Genomic DNA, 8,119 nt, shown 5'->3' on the forward strand with positions numbered 1-8,119 from the left:
TGTTAATCAGATACTTGGCTTTGTGGACACTTTTCAGAGAACAAATTTGTTAGCATAAAAATAAAGCCAGAAAATGAAGAGCTGTTTAATCACTCAATTGGATTTTTTTTGCCAGCATATTTCTTTTTCTCTGCAACCCACTGCTAAATTGTGCTTCCTAGCTGTTTTTATAAAATCACTGAATCAAATCTAACTCTGATTACATCAGAGAAGGCCAGGTACCCTACACCATAACAGCGGTTTTCGAAATTTTGACTTGTCTACTTAAAGATCAACAAAATCTGATAACAAGGTCAATTATGTCCCTGGGTGGGGTTGAACCAACAACCTTTTGGTTAATAGCCATACACACTAACTGATTGAGCCACAGCGACACTTTGCAAAAGTACTTACTGACAAAGGCTAATAAGCATTCATCTAGAACGTTTCCTATAAAAACTTTAAATAGTCAATAATCTGGAGAGTTTTTGTAAGATGTTTCTTCCATCAACCAATGAAGAAACACATTGGTACTTTCCCATGATGAGTGAGTGCTTCAGGATCTCTTGCACTTACATGTGCAGCAGAGTACTGTAATGGAAGCATGCTGGGTCCATAACCCAGAGGTAGGCAGATTGAAACTATCCTCTGCTATATGCCTTTTTTTTGTTAATTAAAGTAATCCAAAACTGGGATTGATATTTGTGCTCTTTTATTTTTACTTAAAGTACAATAACTTTTACCATTTTAATTTGTTTTAATAGTATATTGACAGTATTGTTTTCTTTCAAAAATCCAATTAATTTTCTTTACCCGATTATTAAAATGGTAATTGACAAAAACAAACTACATTGTCACCAGAAGAGCAATACAAAATGTACAAGTGATATATTAAAATCATCTTTCCAGCTTGAATTTCAATGATGCATTGGGGCAACGATTTTGTGAGAAACATCTTCACCCTTAAATAAAGATTTTCTTAATTCCTTACCTGTGTGCTAATTAGATATCACCTTGTTTTCACATTAAACAGACTTCCACATGAGAAAACAGCAAAGATGCAGTGGCGTTAATGTTTCCTGGTGTCAACCTGTATTATTTCCGTAGATATTGAAATGAGGATGCATCTTGCTGCCTTTCCAATGAAGCAAGTTTAATTTAGTAATAGGTGAAAAACCATCCCTACAAAGATGTTAATCAGACACTTGGCTTTGTGGACACTTTTCAGAGAACAAATTAGTTAGCATAAAAATAAAGCCAGAAAATGAAGAGCAGTTTAATCACTCAATTGGATTTTTCTGCCAGCATATTTCTTTTTCTCTGCAACCCACTGCTAAATTGTGCTTCCTAGCTGTTTTTTTATAAAATCACTTAATCAAATCTAACTCTGATTACATCAGAGAAGGCCAGGTACCCTACACCATAAGAGGGGGTTTGAAATTTTGACTAGTCTACTTAAAGATCACCAAAATCTGATAACAAGGTCAATTACATCCCTGGGTGGGATTGAACCACCAACCCTTTGATTAATAACCAAACACACTAACCGATTGCGCTACAGAGACACTTTGCAAACTTACATACTGACAAAGGCTAATAAGCATTCATCTAGAACGTTTCCTAGAAAAACTTTAAAAAGTCAATAATCTGGAGAGTTTTTGTAAGATGTTTCTTCCATCAACCAACGAAGAAACACATTGGTACTTTCCCATGATGAGTGAGTGCTTCAGGATCTCTTGCACTTACATGTGCAGCAGAGTACTGCATTGGAAACATGCTGGGCCCATAACCCAGAGGTAGGCAGATTGAAACTATCCTCTGCTATATGCATTTTTTATTGTTAATTAAAGTAATCCAAAACTGGGATTGATATTTTTGCTCTTTTATTTTTACTTTAAAGTACAATAACTTTTACCATTTTAATTTGTTTTAATAGTATATTGACAGTATTGTTTTCTTTCAAAAATCCACTTAATTTTCTTTACCCTATTTTTATAATGGTAATTGACAAAAACAAACTACATTGTCACCAGAAGAGCAATACAAAATGTACAAGTGATATATTAAAATCATCTTTCCAGCTTGAATTTCAATGATGCATTGGGGCAACGATTTTGTGAGAAACATCTTCACCCTTAAATAAAGATTTTCTTAATTCCTTACCTGTGTGCTAATTAGATATCACCTTGTTTTCACATTAAACAGACTTCCACATGCGAAAGCAGCAAGGATGCAGTGGCGTTAATGTTTCCTGGTGTCAACCTGTATTATTTCAGTAGACATTGAAATGAGGATGCATCTTGCTGCCTTTCCAATGAAGCAAGTTTAATTTAGTAATAGGTGAAAAACCATCCCTACAAAGGTGTTAATCAGAGACTTGGCTTTGTGGACACTTTTCAGAGAACAAATTTGTTAGCATAAAAATAAAGCCAGAAAATGAAGAGCTGTTTAATCACTCAATTGGATTTTTTTGCCAGCATATTTCTTTTTCTCTGCAACTCACTGCTAAATTGTGCTTCCTAGCTGTTTTTATAAAATCACTGAATCAAATCTAACTCTGATTACATCAGAGAAGGCCAGGTACCCTACACCATAACAGGGGGTTTGAAATTTTGACTTGTCTACTTAAAGATCACCAAAATCTGATAACAAGGTCAATTACGTCCCTGGGTGGGATTGAACCACCAACCTTTTGGTTAATAACCATACACACAGACTGATTGCGCCACAGCGACACTTTGCAAAAGTACATACTGACAAATGCTAATAAGCATTCATCTAGAACGTTTCCTAGAAACATTTTAAAAAGTCAATAATGTGGAGAGTTTTTGTAAGATGTTTCTTCCATCAACCAATGAAGAAACACATTGGAACTTTCCCATGATAAGTGAGTGCTTCAGGACCTCTTGCACTTACATGTGCAGCAGAGTACTGTAATGGAAGCATGCTGGGTCCATAACCCAGAGGTAGGCAGATTGAAACTATCCTCTGCTATATGCATTTTTTTTTTGTTAATTAAAGTAATCCAAAACTGGGATTGATATTTTTGCTCTTTTATTTTTACTTAAAGTACAATAACTTTTACCATTTTAATTTGTTTTAATAGTATATTGACAGTATTGTTTTCTTTCAAAAATCCAATTAATTTTCTTTACCCGATTATTAAAATGGTAATTGACAAAAACAAACTACATTGTCACCAGAAGAGCAATACAAAATGTACAAGTGATATATTAAAATCATCTTTCCAGCTTGAATTTCAATGATGCATTGGGGCAACGATTTTGTGAGAAACATCTTCACCCTTTAATAAAGATTTTCTTAATTCCTTACCTGTGTGCTAATTAGATATCACCTTGTTTTCACATTAAACAGACTTCCACATGAGAAAGCAGCAAGGATGCAGTGGCGTTAATGTTTCCTGGTGTCAACCTGTATTATTTCAGTAGATATTGAAATGAGGATGCATCTTGCTGCCTTTCCAATGAAGCAAGTTTAATTTAGTAATAGGTGAAAAACCATCCAAGAGCTGTTTAATCACTCAATTGGATTTTTTTGCCAGCATATTTCTTTTTCTCTGCAACCCACTGCTAAATTGTGCTTCCTAGCTGTTTTTATAAAATCACTGAATCAAATCTAACTCTGATTACATCAGAGAAGTCTAAATACCTAACACCATAACAGGGGGTTTGAAATTTTGACTTGTCTACTTAAAGATCACCAAAATCTGATAACAAAGTCAATTACATCCCTGGGTGGGATTGAACCACCAACCTTTTGGTTAATAGCCATACACACTAACTGATTGCGCCACAGCGACACTTTGCAAAATTACATACTGACAAAGGCTAATAAACAATCATCTAGAACGTTTCCTAGAAAAACTTTAAAAAGTCAATAATCTGGAGTGTTTTTGTAAGATGTTTCTGCCATCAACCAATGAAGAAACACATTGGTACTTTCCCATGATGAGTGAGTGCTTCAGGATCTCTTGCACTTACATGTGCAGCAGAGTACTGCAATGGAAGCATGCTGTGCCCATAACCCAGAGGTAGAAAGATTGAAACTATCCTCTGCTATATGCATTTTTTTTGTTAATTAAAGTAATCCAAAACTGGGATTGATATTTTTGCTCTTTTATTTTTACTTAAAGTACAATAACTTTTACCATTTTAATTTGTTTTAATAGTATATTGACAGTATTGTTTTCTTTCAAAAATTCACTTAATTTTCTTTTCTGTGTGCTAATTAGATATCACCTTGTTTTCACATTAAATAGACTTCCACATGAGAAAGCAGCAAGGATGCAGTGGCGTTAATGTTTCCTGGTGGTAGTGGGGTACTGTGTTTGTGCTTTCCTCTGGTCAGCTCTGGTAAAAGTCAGATTTCTTTGTCTCAGATCTTCCTCTAGCCTTGTTCTTCTTTCGAGAGTTCCCTTGTGCTGCCTCAGTTGGATCTCCTTCACTTGACAGGGGGGTACCCGAGCAGCGACCCTCCCCAGCACTAGCCCAACTCCTACTTACCTGCCAGGTGAGATACTATGATCAGGAAGGTGCTTCTCCCAGGGAAAGGATCACCCATTGCACTCTGGGTGTGCTGCTCCTGCGATTTCCCCAAATGTGGGAAACTTGACTGCATAATTTGTGTTTCCCCTGGTCGGCTCTCGTATAATTCAGATCTCTTTGTCTCAGGTCTCTCTCCAGCCTAGTTTGCTGTCTGTTTCCACTTCTCTTTTCTTAAACCGCTCCCTTCTATTCCCTTGTGCACCTTAATTAAATCTAACTCTGATTACGTCAGAGAAGGCCAGGTACCCTACACCATAAGAGGGGGTTTGAAATTTTGACTTGTCTACTTAAAGATCACCAAAATCTGATCACAAGGTCAATTACATCACTGGGTGGGAACCTTTTGGTTAATAGCCCATGTAAGTGCAAGAGATCCTGAAGCACTCACTCATCATGGGAATGTACCAATGTGTTTCTTACAAAAATTCTCCAGATTATTGACTTTTTAAAGTTTTTCTAGGAAACGTTCTAGATGAATGCTTATTAGCCTTTGTCAGTATGTACTTTTGCAAAGTGTCGCTGTGGCGCAATCAGTTAGTGTGTATGGCTATTAACCTAAAGGTTGGTGATTCAATCCCACCCAGGGACGTAATAGACCTTGTTATCAGATTTTGGTGATCTTTAAGTAGACAAGTCAAAATTTCAAACCCCCTCTTATGGTGTAGGGTACCCGGCCTTCTCTGATGTAATCAGAATTAGATTTGATTAAGTGATTTTATAAAAAACAGCTAGGAAGCACAATTTAGCAGTGGGTTGCAGAGAAAAAAAATTATGCTGGCAGAAAAGTCCAATTGAGTGATTAAACAGCTCTTCATTTTCTGATTTTATGTTTATGCTAACAAATTTGCTCTCTGAAAAGTGTCCACAAAGCCAAGTCTCTGATTAACACCTTTGTAGGAATGGTTTTTCACCTATTACTGAATTAAACTTGCTTCATTGGAAAGGCAGCAAGATGCATCCTCATTTCAATGTCTACTGAAATAATACAGGTTGACACCAGGAAACATAAACGTCACTGCATCCTTGCTGCTTCCTCATGGGGAAGTCTGTTTAATGTGAAAACAAGGTGATATCTAATCAGCACACAGGTAAGGAATTAAGAAAATCTTTCTTTATGGGTGAAGATGTTTCTCACAAAATTGTTGCACCAAGGCATCATTGAAATTCAAGCTGGAAAGATGATTTTAATATATCACTTGTACATTTTGTACTGCTCTTCTGGTGACAATGTAGATTGTTTTTGTCAATTACCATTTTAATAATCGGGTAAAGAAAATTAATTGGATTTTTGAAAGAAAACAATACTGTCAATATACTATTAAAACAAATTAAAACAGTAAAAGTTATTGTACTTTAAGTAAAAATAAAAGAGCCAAAATATCAATCCCAGTTTTGGATTACTTTAATTAACAAAAAAAATGCATATAGCAGAGGACAGTTGCAATCTGCCTACCTCTGGGTTATAGGCCCAGCATGCTTCCATTGTAGTCCTTTGCTGCACATGTAAGTGCAAGAGATCCTGAAGCACTCACTCATCATGGGGAAGTACCAATGTGTTTCTTCATTGGTTGATGGAAGGAACATCTTACAAAAACTCTCCAGATTATTGACTTTTTAAAGTTTTTCTAGGAAACGTTCTAGATGAATGCTTATTAACCTTTGTCAGTATGTACTTTTGCAAAGTGTCTCTGAGGCGCAAACAGTTAGCGTGTTCAGTTGTTAACCAAAAGGTTGGTGGTTCAATCCCACCTAGGGACGTAATTGACCTCGTTATCAGATTTTGGTGATCTTTAAGTAGACAAGTAAAAATTTCAAACCACCTCTTATGGTGTAGGGTACCTGGCCTTCTCTGATGTAATCAGAGTTAGATTTGATTAAGTGATTTTATAAAAAAAACAGCCACGAAGCACAATTTAGCAGTGGGTTGCAGAGAAAAAGAAATATGCTGGCAGAAAAATCCAATTGAGTGATTAAACAGCTCTTCATTTTCTGGCTTTATTTTTATGCTAACAAATTTGTGCTCTGAAAAGTGTCCACAAAGCCAAGTATCTGATTAACACCTTTGTAGGGATGGTTTTTCACCTATTATTAAATTAAACTTGCTTCATTGGAAAGGCAGCAAGTGATGTCATCCAAGCAGTGGGTCAAAGTTGGCTTCAAACCTCGTCTGCTTATGAAAAGAGAAAAGGGGTATGCAGGGCATGGCGGCCTTTTGCGGTGCTTGGATGACCCCTAGTTCGCATTAAATAATGCAGTCGAGTTTCCCACATTTGGGGAAATCACAGGGGTCAGCATACCCAGAATGCAATGAATGAACCGCACCCTGGGAGAACAGTCTTCATGACCATGGTATCTCCTATGCAAAATAAGTATGATTTGGGATAGGGCTGGGGAGGGCCGCTGCTCAGGCACATCTCTGTCAAGTAAAGGAGATTCAACTGAGGCAGCACAAGGGAACTCTCATCTGGGGACAACAACTGCAGGGAGAACACATATTTTCAGATGAACATGGGAGGGCAGAAGGCTGCCTAATACTGAAGCACCCCCAAACAACAAACCAAATGCAACAACTAGTGCAAGCATTCCTGGGGGAAGGCCTGCAGCAGATGGATTTGCATATGGCGATGTCATCCAAGCAGTGGGTCAAAGTTGGCTTCAACCCTCGTCTGCATATGAAAAGAGAAAAGGGGCGTGCAGGGCATGGCGGCCTTTTGCGGCACTTGGATGACCCCTAGTTTGCATTAAACACCTCCACCCTCCGTCGGTGTGGGGCTCATGTTGGCTATGCCCCAGCCCCTGAAGCATTCAAGCTGATTTCTTGCAGCAGCTGGGCACTGTAACAGCTCCAGAGCTGCTCTGTAAGGCAAGTAAAAGGGTGTGGGCCCTGCAGCACTACCTGTAGTTCGCATTGTGCGAGACCCCTAGTTCGCATTAAACACCCCCACCCTCCTTCGGTGTGGGGCTCATGTTGGCCATGCCCCAGCCCCTGAAGCATTCACGCTGATTTCTTGCAGCAGCTGGGCACTGTAACAGCTCAAGAGCTGCTCTGTAAGGCAAGTAAAAGGGTGTGGGCCCTGCAGCACTACCTGTAGTTTGCATTGTGCATTGGAAGGCACAAAGTAAGCAGACGGGAGGAGAAGTCAGGATAGTGCACAAGGGTATAGACGGGAGGGGCTCAAGAAAAAAGAAGTGGAAACAGACAGCAAACTAGGCTTCCAATGCACAATGCAAACTACAGGTAGTGCTGCAGGGCCCACACCCTTTTACTTGCCTTACAGAGCAGCTCTGGAGCTGTTTAATCACTCAATTGGATTTTTCTGCCAGCATAATTTTTCTCTTACGTCCTAGAGGATGCTGGGGACTCCGTAAGGACCATGGGGGATAGACGGGCTCCGCAGGAGACATGGGCACTTAAAGAAAGACTTTAGATCTGGGTGTGCACTGGCTCCTCCCTCTATGCCCCTCCTCCAGACCTCAGTTTACTACTGTGCCCAGAGGAGACTGGGTGCTTTTCAGGGAGCTCTCCTGAGTTTCCTGACAGAAAGTATATTTGTTAGATTTTTTTATTTTCAGGG

The 8,119-nt window shown here is 38.6% G+C and overlaps 1 non-coding gene and 1 pseudogene across 1 annotated transcript; one reads left to right on the forward strand and one right to left on the reverse strand.

The window, feature by feature from the left end:
• Nucleotides 1-4,494: 4,494 nt before the first annotated feature.
• Nucleotides 4,495-4,657, forward strand: LOC135030034 (U1 spliceosomal RNA). Its single transcript, XR_010226102.1, has one exon. It is a non-coding gene; the product is annotated as a U1 spliceosomal RNA (small nuclear RNA).
• A 2,081-nt stretch (nt 4,658-6,738) lies between these two features.
• LOC135030079 (U1 spliceosomal RNA) lies at nt 6,739-6,917 on the reverse strand (annotated as a pseudogene).
• Between the last annotated feature and the right edge of the window lie 1,202 nt (nt 6,918-8,119).

The sequence above is a fragment of the Pseudophryne corroboree genome, unplaced genomic scaffold (assembly GCF_028390025.1).
Source record: "Pseudophryne corroboree isolate aPseCor3 unplaced genomic scaffold, aPseCor3.hap2 scaffold_494, whole genome shotgun sequence".
Taxonomy (NCBI): Eukaryota; Metazoa; Chordata; class Amphibia; order Anura; family Myobatrachidae; genus Pseudophryne; species Pseudophryne corroboree.